Here is a 15,790-nt window from a genome sequence, read left to right as displayed (position 1 = left end):
TCACATCATTTTAATAAAGGCATAATATAATATAAATTCTATGTTCTCATTAATATCCATTACTTCAATCATATCAACCACTAACCCATTCACAAACATTCACCACCATACATTCATAATAATCCAGAATAAAAACTAAAATATTTTTGTCCACCCATTTGATACTTTATTTAAGTCATTGTTTATAATCATCAAGTTATTTAATAAAATTATAAAAATCCAGATAAGAAGCCATTTCAAAAATAAAAAAATAAAAATAAAAAAATGAGAATAATAATAGGAAACACATGTCCCATTTAATCATTCTACTAATCCAGCGAAGTAAGCTCATCTTCGGATAATATGGTCACTATTTCTATGCATCATCCACTAGTTTGGCCTCATGGTCTTTCTCTTGAGTCATTATATCTATACGGTTTTTTCATCAATGCATCATCAGCTGGCCAGGCCTAGTGAGTGAATCCATCATGGTTCGAGCATGATACAATTAAAATAATGCACACACGTAAAACATAATAGTCAAACATAAAAAAAATATATATATATGATGAAAATAATGTAATTAATGCGAATGTTGTGAATAGTGTTGATGATGCACCAAGTGGGTATAAATAGAAACCATTCACTTGCTTGGCTTGGATATCGACAACCCACGTCTACACTCGGCAGACTTCTACCATTGGTAAGCATGGGCAAAGCTCGCATCCCCCCATTGGGTAGGCTTCCACATATAGTGGGTATCTAGTAAGTATAATGGGTTGTCCCCTAGGTAATTGTATAGGAGCGTTAACGATGCAAGGCATGAATGTTTAATACATTAGTAATCATATAAACTATCATATACATCTCTATATATGCGAGGGGCATTTCACATGTTCAGAATTTCAAGAATATCTCAACACTAATTAGTCCATAATGAATTCAATTCAGTAATTCACAATTATAATCATAATACAATTAACCATCAACAATTTGTTTTAATTATATGGAGATGAAACATAATGGGATTGCACACCTGATGATTTGGTAAGCAAAGTTAGGGAGAATCTGATGGAGCAAATCAGGGAATACTTATAATCCATCTATAGTGCACCACAATATTAAAAATGAATGGATGCCAAAAGATCAAGTTCATAAAGCCCTTAATTTGTTTTGATTACTCAGGCCATAAATGGGAGTGATTCTTAGGTTCAATAAGGTAATGTACTTAATGGATATGGTTTATCTTATCTATCCTAGCCAAAAAGGCAAATTAGTTATCTTATAAGATGATCCACCACATGGATAGCTTGGATCTTGTAACAACATGCTATGATAATAGATATTATAGCATGTGAATGTGTTGTCCTAAGCGCGCCTGTGGCTTGGATAAGTTTTACCATATATTCATGTATGGTAGAAATATATTATATTATCTATATTTAACACATTTTTTATTGTGGGTCCTAGTATAAAGATTTGAATTGATTACATGATTACCACCACTGTGGTGAACCTTGGGAAGAAATTTCGACCTAATCCGAAATATGCAGGAGTCATAATAACCTAGAAGATTATCGTACAACCACCATTATTTTCTTATTGTCCGAGCCACACTAATTTTGGATATGTCATAAATTTACACTTCGAACATAAAGTGGCCTTTTAAATCAAATGGATGGGATGGATACAATACATATATCACTGTGCGATCCATAATCTCATGGCATAAGATGGTCTCTAACGTTTGGAAACCGTACTCAGTTTCCAACGTTAGAACCAAAATTTTATTTTTATTTATTTAATTTTTGGGTCCCATGATAATATGAGGCATGAGTGAGATGGGTAATCCCCACATAAGGGGTGAGCTTAAAAATCTCCTCAAATTAACACTTTTGTGGCTTATACGAATGCTCAATAGTAATTATTCATTTTTTTTACTATTTAAGGCATTGTGGTTCACCTAAGTATCTTTCAAGAAAAATTTTCAACCCCAAATCTCTTATTAAGTGACAAGATCAATAGACGGCATGGATTTGTCACTTGCATCAAGACAGTCCCACATAGATGATCCATGGATCCGGATCAATTCTGATTTTGTAAATATTGGGATTTCAACTTTGTTAGATGGTGAGCAATCATGTATATATTCATTTCTTTCAGCATTAGAGATACTTTGAACAGCACTCAATTTACTTGCTCCAATTATCCATAACAACCCATCCTTCACTTTTTCTTCTACTTGTGTTGGGAACTGGGAGAGTCAAGTGTCATCAGTGTTCTTGTGCCCTGTCTCTAGTTATATCTGAATAGGGTCCTTTCTTTCTTTCTTTTTTTTTTTTTTTCCCACTCCCAAACCTGCAGGCTTTCCACAGTGAAGCCCATTAGATCAACAATCTAGATTACCAGATTGTGGGATCCACATATGGTAGATAAGGCCCACCCATAGATCATATAATTCCTCTCTAACACCATCGGGCTACTACCGGTCATGGCCCTGAACACCCAACTAATTCAAAGTAGGTGTGTCATGTGGAAGAAACTTGCAACACAATACAATACTGTCCATCACAGAGAATTGGTAAATTCAGTGTTCTATGTATTGTTGATATCACCCAGCATGTTTAGTATTGCCAATCAGCAATACAATACTGTCCTACAGTACAAGAATCTAACATATCAAAAATAATATTATTGATACATATGGATATATCATGATATCAAGATAAAGATAGCTACCCGATTAATAAAGTAATTACTAAAATAAAATAAAATAAAAAACAAGTAGAATTACAACTTCTCATGGGAAAGTAGAACACTGAAAGAAGAAACAAGGCCAAAGGATGGGGTCACTGGGACTCATGATCTGATGAGGTTACCATGAAATGATGCTGACATCATAGTGGGGTCATCCCACTTCTGGTGGGATAAAAAATTCATAGGGTCAACTGTTCTTAATTTTCAATTAGTAATGTTATTTTATGACATTCTTAGGGAGTCTTAGTTGATTTCAGTGCCATTTTTTTAGTCTAGGAAGGATGTCTAGATTTCAAAGTTTTTAGGCTAAAAGTGCGTTTGGTGGCAGCTTCTTTTTTCAAAGTAGAAGTCAATCTATACTTTAGAATACCTTCTACTCTATAAGAAAAGTTGCAAGAAGTAGCTTCTGGTGGTGTTATCAAATTCCCTTTAAAGCAGATTTTAAGTGTTGTAGTTCCCTTATAGTTCAAGGGACTGACATATGTATATGGACTTTTTTTTTGTTACTTTTTTTTGTTTTGAACATGGAACCAAGGCTCCTGTAACCAAGTTGACTTTTCTTTTTTTACTTTTTCTTTTTTTGAACATGGAACCAAAGCTCTTGTAACCAAGTTGACTCTATTTCACTTGAGAGCAAAACAAGTTACCCCTCTGTTCTTTTTCTGCAACTGAACCTCAGCCAGAAGTATATATGACTGAATACTGATTTATGGTTGGTTTTGGCTCCCTATTTGGACTTCTAGATCTTACTTCATTCATTTCTATCAGTTCCCCAACTGCTTGATCAAAAAGAGCGTAATGATGTGGGCCATGGCTAAATGGATATGATGTAGATTGCACTAGTCATATTTGTGGCCCCACGAACTTTTGAATTGAAAAATAATGCATTTGAGAAATTCAATAAACATACAGTTTATTAAGAAAATTCTGAATGATGAGCCGTCATCCGCGCACTAAAACATAAAAGCTACCCCCACAGATACACTGCCTCACTTGCAAACCCATTTGTATTTGCTTCTGTTTCTAAAATAACAACAAATACAAAAACAAAAACAAATACAAATACAATAAATAAATAAACTAAAAAAAAAAAGGAAATATAGCAACCATATTGGCCTGGTGTCCGAACCACATAAATATACAATGCGGCCCACCAGATGAAGGGAAGAGATAGAGATTAAAACAAGAATCCAATTCCAAACTTTCTACTGTTTGTAACCATCCCAAGTGATGGACGAGATCATCATCTTGGGGAAAAAACTTGGATCCAGAGCATCTCAATCTGAAAAGAAAAACGTGGCTGGTGGTCGAGATTAAGGGACAGAAAGAGGGAGAGAGAGAATAATATATATTCGAGTCGAGCCGAGCTGGGTTCGAGTCGAGCTCTACTATGTTCGAACTTGGCTTGTTTTCAAAACGAGCTAGGTCATATGAAGCTTGGCTCATGTTGAGGGTCAAATATTGCATATTAGACCAAATTATTGCCTGGATTTATAAGCATGATACCGTTCAATGGCCCGATTTAATCGTGTTTTTATTGCAGGATGTAATCAGGAGCGTGGACTGAAAAATAGCACCAAAAGCATGGATTTGATACTCCGAAGTCACCAGAGCAAGGGACACTCCAGAGAACCAAGACCGAAGAATTTACATGCAGAGATCCGAGGAAATCAAGTCATTCATGTTAAAGAGGCCCGAAATTGGTGAAGAATGCAAGATCACATAGTTCCCGCCATCTGATTAGCTCAAAACTTCATACATGGCCTGAGGGCCATAAATTAACTGTACATATCAAATTTCAGCCCTTGGATCACTATGGAAGTGCCCCAACTGACAGATCAGCTCATAAACCGTTGATTCTAGGCCCACCTGATATCTGGAACTGTCTCAACTTTGGTCTCAATAGTTTAAATAAGATGAGAAAATGAATGGATGGATCAGATTTTTGAAACACATCACAGTGGGGCCCGTATGTGAGGTGTGTACATTGCACGGGTACATGTACGCGAGCTGCACTGGACCAACGCTCGCCCGTGCCAGCGGCAACCTTCACAGAAACGGAAGTGTTTGTTTTCAGTTACGCAACGAACGGCCGCTGGCCCTTCTTGCGGACAACTATGGGACTCACACATACCTGTACGATGGATCCGAGCCGTTCATCGTGTAGACGGCCTCGAATACTACAAAACTTTGCTGAAATTTTACACCCATGCGTGCACATGTGCGCGATACAGAGGCCACAAATAGCGACGTTCAAAACGATTTTTGGCGTGATTTCTTCTTTGGGCCGCGTCAATGGACGTTCAAAACCATTCATTCTTAACTGAAATTTCATCCTGAATCCAATGGACGGTGTGGATTTTCCTGAAAATACCTCTGTGGGGCCCACCGATCACGATTGCAAAGAAGTGCGAAAGCTTTCGCACATCCGCAAAAATCCAGATTTTCAGGCGGTTGTGGCCCACCATCTTTCATCATATGGTAAATCTAAACCGTCCATCATGTAGAGCACTCAAAAACGTCCTAAGGGACGGTTTTTCTTTGAAAATTGAGTGAGGAAAGTGGTAAGTTTTGAAACACTGAAACTTGGCTGCGAAAAGTTACACTCCGTTTCCTACTGCGACTCTGCCACCGACTCCAGCCTTCCAGCAGCTATAAAAGGAGGTTGTAAACATGAGAAAGGGGGAGGAGATGATCTAGGGCAGCCGTGGAGGCACCTTGGGAGCTTGGACGTGGGAAGAAAGAGAGAGAGGGTGGACGGCCATCAGCGTGAAGTTTTCCTTTTCCTTTTCCTCTTTAATTTCTTTCCTTCTTTTGATTTTTTAAGAGACTTTAGTTGATCATGTCAATGGTTGGCTGATCCTCTTAGCTAGAGCTAAGAGGTGAAGCTTGTAGCGTGATTAGGATGGTTGTTTTGCTTTAATTCATGTTTTATGGATTCTCTTGGATTTTAGTTTGATTATGAAGGTATACTTTTAGTTTTTAATGGTTTGTTGTAACTTAAATTACAATGAATCTGCGATAGCTTTAAGTATGTTTTCCATTTTTGAGATTGTGAAATTAGTAAGACCCGTTGTTCACCATCGTCTCATGGGCATGGTAGGTTGACGGAACCCTTCCTAACTTTCACAAGTCTCTTCTGATTGGCCGTGAGATTAGTAAATCGTTGTTGTTTGCCATCATCTCCTGGGCATGGTTAGGTGACGGGATCACTTCCAAATCTTCACCAATCTTATCTGTTAATGATTAGATCCATAAGAAGTTCAGAGATCTGACAAATTTCTTCTTACCAGCTGGATAAGATAGGACTAATTCCAGCTGTATCCTTGAATTATGCAAGGTAGCTTCCCAATTGCTACAAGTGGATCCTTGGCACCCTAGCTCTCACCTTTATTTTTATTAGTTTTTAATTAATTTATTTCATAATTATTAATTAAATTACACTCGATTTAGATTTCATCTCATTCTAGTTCTAGCTCTAGTTAGTTTCAAATTATGTATAGGTATCAGTCCCTTGGGATTTGACCTCGGTCTCACCGAGTTTATTACTACATCACAACCCTATACTTGGGGAGTGAACAAGTTTATGGCGCCGTTGCCAGGGATTGTACGGCTAGGGACGTTGCGGTAACTGGAACGACCGGTCTCTCTCCTTCAAATCCCATCTCGAGGATCTCCATAGATTTAAAATTGTTGTATCCAACGGCCAACAGTATGCCAACTTTCGACCTCACGAAATGCTACGGTAAGGTCGAGCGTATAGTCCCTTTTCCCATATACGCTCGACCTTATCGTAGCATTCTGTAAGGTCGAGCGTTGGCATACTGCTGGCCGTCGGATGCTGCAATTTTAAATCTATGAAGATCCTCGAGACAGGATTTGAAGGAGAGAGACCAATCGTTCCGGTTACCGCAACGTCCCTTGCCGTGTAACCATCTCTCTCTCTCTCTCCCCCTCAATCCCTACCACGAATTGCCACCCCGTGTAGCCCTATCTCTCCCTTAATCCATACCACCAGCCACTTCTGCCTGTAGCCCTCTCTCTCCCTCAATCCTGACCACCAGCCACTTTTTTTTTTCAGATTGAGATGTTACGGATCCAGGTTTTTTTTTCCCTAAGATGATGATCTCATCCATCACTTGGGATGGTTACGAACGGTAGAAAGTTTGGAATTAGATTCTTGTTTTGATCTCTATCTCTTCCCTTCATCACTTGGGCTGGTTACAGGTAAGGCCTCTGTTTTTCGTTTTCTGTTTTTTCAGATTGAGATGCTCTGGATCAGGTTCTGGCTCTGGGCATGGATCAGACTTTAGCTCTGGATCCAGGTTTTGGGTTTGGACAGTGATTTGGGAGGATATCAAGCAGCAAGCCCATAAGGCCCTGTCCCAAAACTAGAACGATCGGCTATGAAATAAGTCATGAATAATGTTTCATCCAACCCACCGTAGAAATAGTTGTCATTCACCCCCATCTGTTCACCTCCACCATATTGTAGACCATTCTCCTTGCTATAGCTGATCTGGCTGCAGCTCCAATTAGAAGAGCTGCAACTATTCTCCCCTCCAAGCATGTAAGTTTCATCTTTCATTTGATATGAATGGTGTGGATGGTGGTGGTGGTAGTGATGTATGGGAAAGCTCTCATGGGTTTGTAAGATGTAGCTGGTAGCATTGAAAAGGTCTGGTGGGCTAGGCATCCCTGCAAGGCTTGTGGGAGATTTTTGAAGGGGTGAGAAACCTTCATAAGGAGATGGGAAGGGTGGTTGCTACTGTGGTTTTCTTCGAGAGGGAAGAGTCTCAATCAATCTCTTGTTTAGCTTGGTGTTCCAGTAGTTCTTGATATCATTGTCAGTACTGCCTGACAACTGAGCAGCTATGATGGACCACCTGCTTTCAATGGTAGCAAAGAGGCTGCAGAAGAGCTAATCTTCATCATCAGTGAATTATCCTTGTTTATTGTTGGGCCTCAGATAGTTAAACCATCTCAATCTGCAACTCTTCCCACATCTCTTTAGACCAGCTTTGTGAGGGAGAGCAATCTAATTCCCACCCGTGCCATGTTTCTTAATGAAATCTTTGAGCTTGGAGTCTTTTTCCGGAGACATGACCCTTTTTTCACATTTGCCTTGTCACAGCAAGGAGCCCTTCCCATATCTGGGATTTCTTTTTCTTTCTTTATGGTTCTGTGTTCTTCTTGATGGGATGAAAACAACACTTCAGAGGGAACTGAGATCTTTCCAAATGGGTTGGTTGGGCTTTTTAATTTATGTTTTTTTACTTTGCTTTGCCTACAAGAGAGTCACCAAATTTTGAGAGTTATACTTGGCACTTTTAAACTGTTTCATGGATTTTGCAGGTATGCTTGACTGTTGCCAAATTAAGATTCAAGCTCACAGCATGACCCGTAGATGAAATTTCGAGATTGTTTTGCAGGAGCTACAAAATTCCTTGAACAGGATCTCAGATGGATGAGAAAAGTTTAGATTACCGCAAAGTGTCAAATCAGGTCTGTGCATGCATGTAGACATATAGTTGTTTAAAGAAAATTAAAGAATTTTTGTTGACAAACAATTTTCCTTTGAAAAGGATTTGTAATTGTTTGTGCATGCATGTTGGTGAAGAGAGGGAAAGAGCACTGTATTACAGACGGTACAAAATTCCTTGAACAAAATGTCAGATGGCTGAGAAAGGTTTAGTTTACAGCAAGTATCAAGTCATGCCCATACCACTGTACATGAATATACATGTAAACATTTAGTTGTTTAAAGAAGATAGTACTTTCTTCTCGAGTTGTCATGTCGGATTCATAGTGGTAAACACACCAAACAGTTAAGTGACCATGTACTTCATTACTTAAAAGGAGGTGCATGGCAACTTGAGATTCATGAATGTTTGTGTTTTTCAAAAGGATAAGGTGTCAACAATGCTGTGTCTGAATAGTCAAGGAGGTTTTTGCTGTTCCCAGAAAACCAATGTCCTCCTGCACCTAATCTCAAAAGTTCTAACTCTTTCTTTTTTCTTTCTTTACTGTTTATCCTACTACTCTTGTAACTTTCAAGGAACATTTAAAAGGAAAGGTACCATCTTCATTATTAGAGGGTCTAGGTGAGGACATTTAACCTTCTTCTTCTGGTGCTGTAATTTCATCTGTTGCTTCTGCACCCGAGCTATCAGGTCCCATTGACAATACAGGATAGGAATGTTGATTAGGCTCCAGACCATGATATCGCTCTGAAGCAACTGGAGCACTCTTGTTTAAAGAAGCAGGACGAGTTATAGAATGCACAGATTGTCCTTTCGCAGCCCGTAGCTTCAATTTTTTGCAGCAAAAAAATTTAAAACTTTTTTAGTACATGTTTTCTGTTTTACTATTTTGCAGCCATTTTTTCCGCTATTTCAGCAATGGATCACACTTCATTGTGCGATAGAACAAGAAGATGGATGGTGTGGATGATAAAACACATGCTTCTGGGTGGCCAGCCCTGAAGGAGTGCACTTTCACCTATAGCTACGATTATAATCCGTAGCAATTAGTACCGTAGCCATAGGTTTTGAAGATATAGTTACATTTGCAGCTAAAACTAGAACTAGGGCTATGGCTATAATATCAATAGCTATGGCTAAAATTCGTAGCTATTTCCTATGTTAAAAATTTATATAATAGTAGTGCTTTTACCATTGCTAGTACATGACCTGATAGACCATACTTAACACCAGAGAGACATAGGACCCTCGAGATCTATATAAATATGCGGTCAGACATGTTCACTGTGGAAACATAACAGTGACATGTCCATACAATAACAAGATAACATTTATTGTAATATATTTCCTTTTAGATCCATAAAAGCAGGATCTAAAAGGATGAAAGCTGAAACAAGGCTATGATGGTGGAGATCATTGACTCCTTTTCTAATAAAATTCAGATTGATCAAAGAAAATAAAAATGGGACTCATTTCTTCTTATGTTGCTGAATTCGCTTTTCAAGGGCAAAATGCTTGTAAAACTGGGTTGTAGGTTAAGTTCGCCTTCAACTAGTTGTAGATAAAGTACAAATTTCAGCAAGCAACTTGAGTCACTCTGAGGGCCATTTTCTTGATCTTGTTCATAGTAGACAATTGCTTCATGCGACTTAGAACTGCAGAATCAAGAGGCTTATCAGGAGCTATACCATCAACCTGAACCCATGGATGGCTTGCAAGAAAACCAACTATACATTAAGCACAGGCAGGAAAAAGAAAAGGACCATCCAGTTTACTAGGAAGGATATGATTTCCAATCTACACAAAATGAAATAACTATCCATAATATCTGTAAAAGGATGAGAGGCCACATGAATTTCCAGAGAGAAATATTTCAAGGCAGTCAAATCAAAGCACGCATGGCCTATTTATTTGTGAGTGTAGCTGCAACATTGTAATGATGATTTTTTGTTTGCCTTGTTAAGGCATAATGACTAGGGCTTATAAGTTATAAAGTTTCATTATCCTTAAATAGTGTGCCAACTAAAGGAAATTTCTGAAGACCATTGAATTTTCTAGATTATGGACAGTGAGAAGCATGTCCATCATTGGAAGATAACAAAACAGAATGAGAATTGAGAAGTATTTCTACACTAATAAACAAAACCATAAATATTTCACCACTTTCAAGATCTCTAAATTATAAAACATGATATAGCTATAAAAAAAACACTCACACAGAACTTGATGGGTGGTCAGCCACTTTTTTGGGTCTCTAATAAGCATTCTCCATGCTAAATCTTTTGCACTCTTAGAGATACTAGGCCATGGATCGAATGAAAAGTCAAGGTCCCCATTCAAAACCTATTCAAATATTCCTTGCTCAGATTCTGGATCATCACAAAGAAATGGAAAACAAAGTCAGCCATTGTTGATAGAATCACCCAAAAACTTGACTCCATATTCATCTGGGTCAAGTTGACTCAAAGACTCGAATTGGCTCGACTCAATAGTTAATAGATATAAATCAAAACTTCTAGAAATACTAAGGAATATTTTAAATAATTGCATATCATGTAAGTATTGAAAATTTTGAAATAAGAAATGAAAGTCATACTAAGGTTGCTGGTAGGGAGTGTCTTCCTGATATATAGAGTTGGCGGGTTCAATTTCCATGTTCCTCATATTAGTTTATTTTAATCTTTATTATTATTATTATTATAAACTAGCTTCATAGGATAAGCGACTCGCCAAGTCTCCATGAGTCATGTCGAATCGACCAAGTTTTAAGTTGACTCGACGGATTTTCCTACGTCAGGGCCAACTCGGTGCCAAAACTAAATTTCCTAAATACTTGGCTCGAAATCTCACCAAGTTGAGTTGACTTGGTTGGGTTTTAAGTCAAATCAGTGAGTTTTTGAACTATGGTAAAAGGTGGGATTTTAACTTTGTTAGTTGGTGAGCGTGAAGAGCAATCATGTATATATTCATTTCTTTCAGCATTAGAGATACTTTGAACAACACTCAATTTACTTGCTCCAATTATCCATAACAACCCATCCTTCACTTTTTCTACCACTTGTGTTGGGAACTGGGAAAACTAATTACCATAAGAGTCAAGTGTCATCAGTGTTCTTGTGCCCTGTCTCTAGTTATATCGGAATTGAGTCATTTTTTTTTTGTTTTTTTTGTTTTTCCCACTCCCAAACTTGTAGGCTATCCATAGTGAAGCCCATCAGATCAACAATTTGGATTACCATATTGTGGGATCCACATATGGTAGATAAGGCCCACCCACAGATCATATAATACCTCTCTAACACCATCGGGCTACCTACCAGTCACGGCCCTGAACACCCAACTAATTCAAAGTAGGTGTGTCATGTGGAAGAAACTTGCAACACAATACAATACTATCCATCATAGAGAAATGATAAATTCAGTGTTCTATGTATTGTTGATATCACCTAACATGTTTAGTATTGCCGGTCAGTAATACAATACTTTCCTAGAGTACAAGAATCTAACATATCAAAAATAATATTGTCGATACATACCGATATATCATGATATCATGATAAAGATAGCTACCAGATTAATAAAGTAATTACTAAAAAAAAAAAAAACAAGTAGAATTACAGCTTCTCATGGGAAAGTAGAACACTGAAAGAAGAAACAAGGCCAAAGGATGGGGTCACTAGGACTCATGATTTAATGAGGTTACCATGAAATGATGCTGACATCACAGTGGGGTCATCCCACTTCTGGTGGGATAAAAAATTCATAGGGTCAACAGTTCTTAATTTTTCAATAAGTCATGTTATTTTATGACATTCTTAGGGAGTCTTAGTTAATTCCAGTGCTATTTTTTTAGTCTAGGAAGAATTTCTAGATTTCAAAGTTTTTAGGCTAAAAGTGCATTTGGTGGTAGCTTCTTTTTCCAAAGTAGAAGCCATTCTATACTTTAGAATACCTTCTACTCTATAAGGGAAGCTACAAGAAGTAGCTTCTGGTGGTGTTATCAACTTCCCTATAAAAGCAGCTTTTAAGTGTTGTAGTTTCCTTATAGTTCAAGGGACTGACATATGTATATGGACCTTTTTTTTTGTTACTTTTTTTGTTTTGAACATGGAACCAAAGCTCCTGTAACCAAGTTGACTTTTGTTTTTTTACCTTTTCTTTTTTGAACATGGAACCAAAGCTCCTATAACCAAGTTGACTCTGTTTCACTTAAGAGCAAAACAAGTTACCCCTCTGTTCTTTTTCTGCAACTGAACCTCAGCTAGAAGTATATATGACTGAATATTGATTTATGGTTGGTTTTGGTTCCCTATTTGGACTTCTAGATCTTACTTACACCATTCATTTCTATCAGTTTCCTAACTGCTTGATCAGAAAGAGCATAACGCTGTGGGCCATGGCTAAATGGATACGAGGTAGATTACACTAGTCATATTTGTGGCCTCATGAACTTTTGAATTGAAAAATAATGCATTTGAGAAATTCAATACACATACAGTTTATCAAGAAAATTCAGGATGATGAGCCATCATCCGCGCACTAAAACACAAAACCTACACCCAAACATACACTGCCCCACTTGCAAACCCATTTGTATTTGTTTTTATTTCTAAAAGAACAACAAAAACAAAAACAAATACAGATACAAAAAAAAAAAAAAAAAACCAAAAACCCAAAAAACAGAAATATGGCAACCATATTGACCTGGTGTCCGAACCACAGAAATATATAGTGCGACCCACCAGATGAAGGGAAGAGATAGAGATCAAAATAGGAATCCAATGCGAAACTTTCTACCGTTTGTAACCACCCCAAGAGATGGATGAGATCATCATCTTGGGAAAAAAAAACCTAGATCCAAAGCATCTCAATCTGGAAAAAAAAAATAAAGAAAATACCAAAAAAAAGAGGTGGAGGCGGTTGCGGCTGGTGGTACTGATTGAGGGAGAGAAGGAGAGAGAGATAGGTGGAGGCGGACGTGGCTGGTGGTAGGGATTGAGGGAGGGAGAGAGAGAGAGGGAGAGAGAGAGAGAGAGAGAGAGAGAGAGAGGGTTGCACGGGGTACGGTTCCTAGTGGGGATTGAGAGGGAGAGAGAGAGATGGTTGCACGGCTAGGGACATTGCGGTAACCAGAACAACCGGTCTCTCTCCTTCAAATCCCGTCTTAAGGATCTCCATAGATTTAAAATTGCAGAATCCGACGGCCAACAGTATGCTAACGCTCAACCTTACGGAATGTTATAGTAAGGTCGAGCGTATAGTACCTTTTCCTATCTATATATATATATATATATTCTGATAGTCCACACATAATGTGTGCTCACTAAATCTATTCCATTCACCAATTTACGGGCATCGTTTTAGGACACTGGTTAAAAATGAGTCAGATTCATGATTCTAGTGGATTGTACCATCACAAATATTGCGGGCTATTCTTCCACCATTAAAACATATATTATCCTTATCTCGAGCCCTCCTAAGTATCTATATGAGATCCGAGTAGTTCATTAGTTCACCCACTTATTTTTGAAGGGTCAAAAGAATTAGTATCTTCATTAGAAGTCCTTACAGCCCCAATAGATCTTCTAACAGTGAATGTACCATTAATTCTATTTTGGATATTATGGCCCACCTAAATGTAGGGGTGTACACGAACCGAGCTAAGTCGGTTAGCTCGTTTGACTTGACTCAAAAAATCTCGATTCGACTCGGTTCAAAGCTGAGTTCGAGCTGAGTTGAGCTGATTTTTTAAGCTTGAAGATGAGTTCGAACCGACTTCAAGCTGGCCCCAGCTCGACTCAATTCAGATCGAACCCAACTCGAATCGAACCAGATCAGTGACTCGGTTACTCTGATATTGATGTTGTTGACCAAGTGTTTGATGAAATGACTCAACAAAGTGTGGCTGGTGGCAATGAAGGTATGTATATGAAACAAATATCCTTTTTCTCTTAATTTTTATGTTGCTTAGAAGGTGTTTGATAAAATACCTGTAAAACCATTGCTGCTGTTTTACATACAGTGAGATTTTGAAAGTGTAGTACAGGTGTTTGTGAAAATGCTGCACAGGCAAACACAGCTCAAACTTGACTCGAATTGGCCCGAGCTGATAATCAAACCGAGCTGAGCTAGCTAGTCAGGCTCAAGGACTGAGCCGTGCTAAGTTCAAACTGGGGTTAGCTAGTGGCCGAGCTGAGTTGATCTGAGGCCAGCTTGACTCGGTTCGACTAGATGTACACCCCTACCTAAATGTTAATTTCACCAAATTTTTGGAGGTTTGACGTATTTTGATACTTGAAATCTAAATGACCGAATCAATCGAGCCCTACATATATTAATAAGTCCAACACGTAATTTAAGTAAAATCAAAATAAATCTTTGTGTTTAGTTTTTATTACTTGTTTTACATGCGTGAGGTGCTTCAAGGTACATTGTGCATATATCACTACAAGAAATAGAGCTTTTATCAATGAAATTTTAACCGATGAAAAAATTTTGTCGATAAAAGTAGTGTTTTACCGACGAACTTTTTTTTTGTCTGTAAAACAACACTTTTACCAAAGAAATTTTTTTTCGTAGGCAAAATCCACTTTTACCGACGAAAATTTTCGTTGGTAAAACTGTTATATTTTTAAGATAGAAAATTTTTGTGCTATTTTAAAACTTTTGCAATAAGAGTTTTACGGACAAAAATTTTCTTAGGTAAAAACATTTTTCCCGACGAAAAAAAATTCGTCGGCAAAAATCACTTTTACCGACAAAAATTTTCGTCGGTAAAACTGTGATATTTTTAAGATTGAACATTTTCGCACTATTTTGGAAACTTTCATGGTAAGAGTTTTATTGAGGCAAGGTTTTCGTCGGTAAAAACATTTTTCCAACCACTTTTACCGACGAAACTTTTCGTTAGCAAAACTGTTATACTTTTAAGTTTGAAAATTTTTCCACTAAGAGTTTTACCAACGAACTAAAGTCGTCGAGAATAATGTTTTTACCGACGAAAAAAATTTCAATGGTAAAACTTATGTTTTACCAATGAAAACTTTTGTCAGTAATAATGATATAATTTTTAACTTAGAAAATTTTCCCACTGCCTTGAAAAGTTTCGTAGTAAGAGTTTTACCGACGAACCAAAGCCGTCGAGAATAATATTTTTACTGACGAAAAAAATTTCATCAGTAAAACATAAAACTTTCGTCGGTAATAATGATATAATTTTTAACTTAGAAAATTTTCCCGCTACCTTGAAAAGTTTCGTGGTAAGAGTTTTACCAATGAACCAAAATCGTCGGGAATAATGTTTTTACCGACGAAAAAAATTGTCGGTAAAACTTATGTTTTACCGACGAAGAAAACTTTCATCAGGTATAATGATATAATTTTAACTTGAAAAATTTTCCTGTTGCCTTGAAAAGTTTCACAGTAAGAGTTTTGTCGACGAACCAAAGCCGTCGGGAATAATGTTTTTACCGACGAAAAAAATTTTGTCGGTAAAACTTACGTTTTACCAACCAAAAATTTTGTTGTGAATAATGATATAATTTTAACTAAGAAAAATATCCAACTACCAT

The 15,790-nt window shown here is 37.5% G+C and overlaps 1 pseudogene; it reads right to left on the bottom strand.

The window, feature by feature from the left end:
• Positions 1-7,093: 7,093 nt before the first annotated feature.
• On the bottom strand, positions 7,094-8,026 carry LOC131228864 (transcription factor RAX1-like; annotated as a pseudogene).
• Between the last annotated feature and the right edge of the window lie 7,764 nt (positions 8,027-15,790).

This window comes from Magnolia sinica, chromosome 16, assembly GCF_029962835.1.
Source record: "Magnolia sinica isolate HGM2019 chromosome 16, MsV1, whole genome shotgun sequence".
Taxonomy (NCBI): domain Eukaryota; kingdom Viridiplantae; phylum Streptophyta; class Magnoliopsida; order Magnoliales; family Magnoliaceae; genus Magnolia; species Magnolia sinica.
This window is presented reverse-complemented; position numbering and strand designations above follow the sequence as displayed.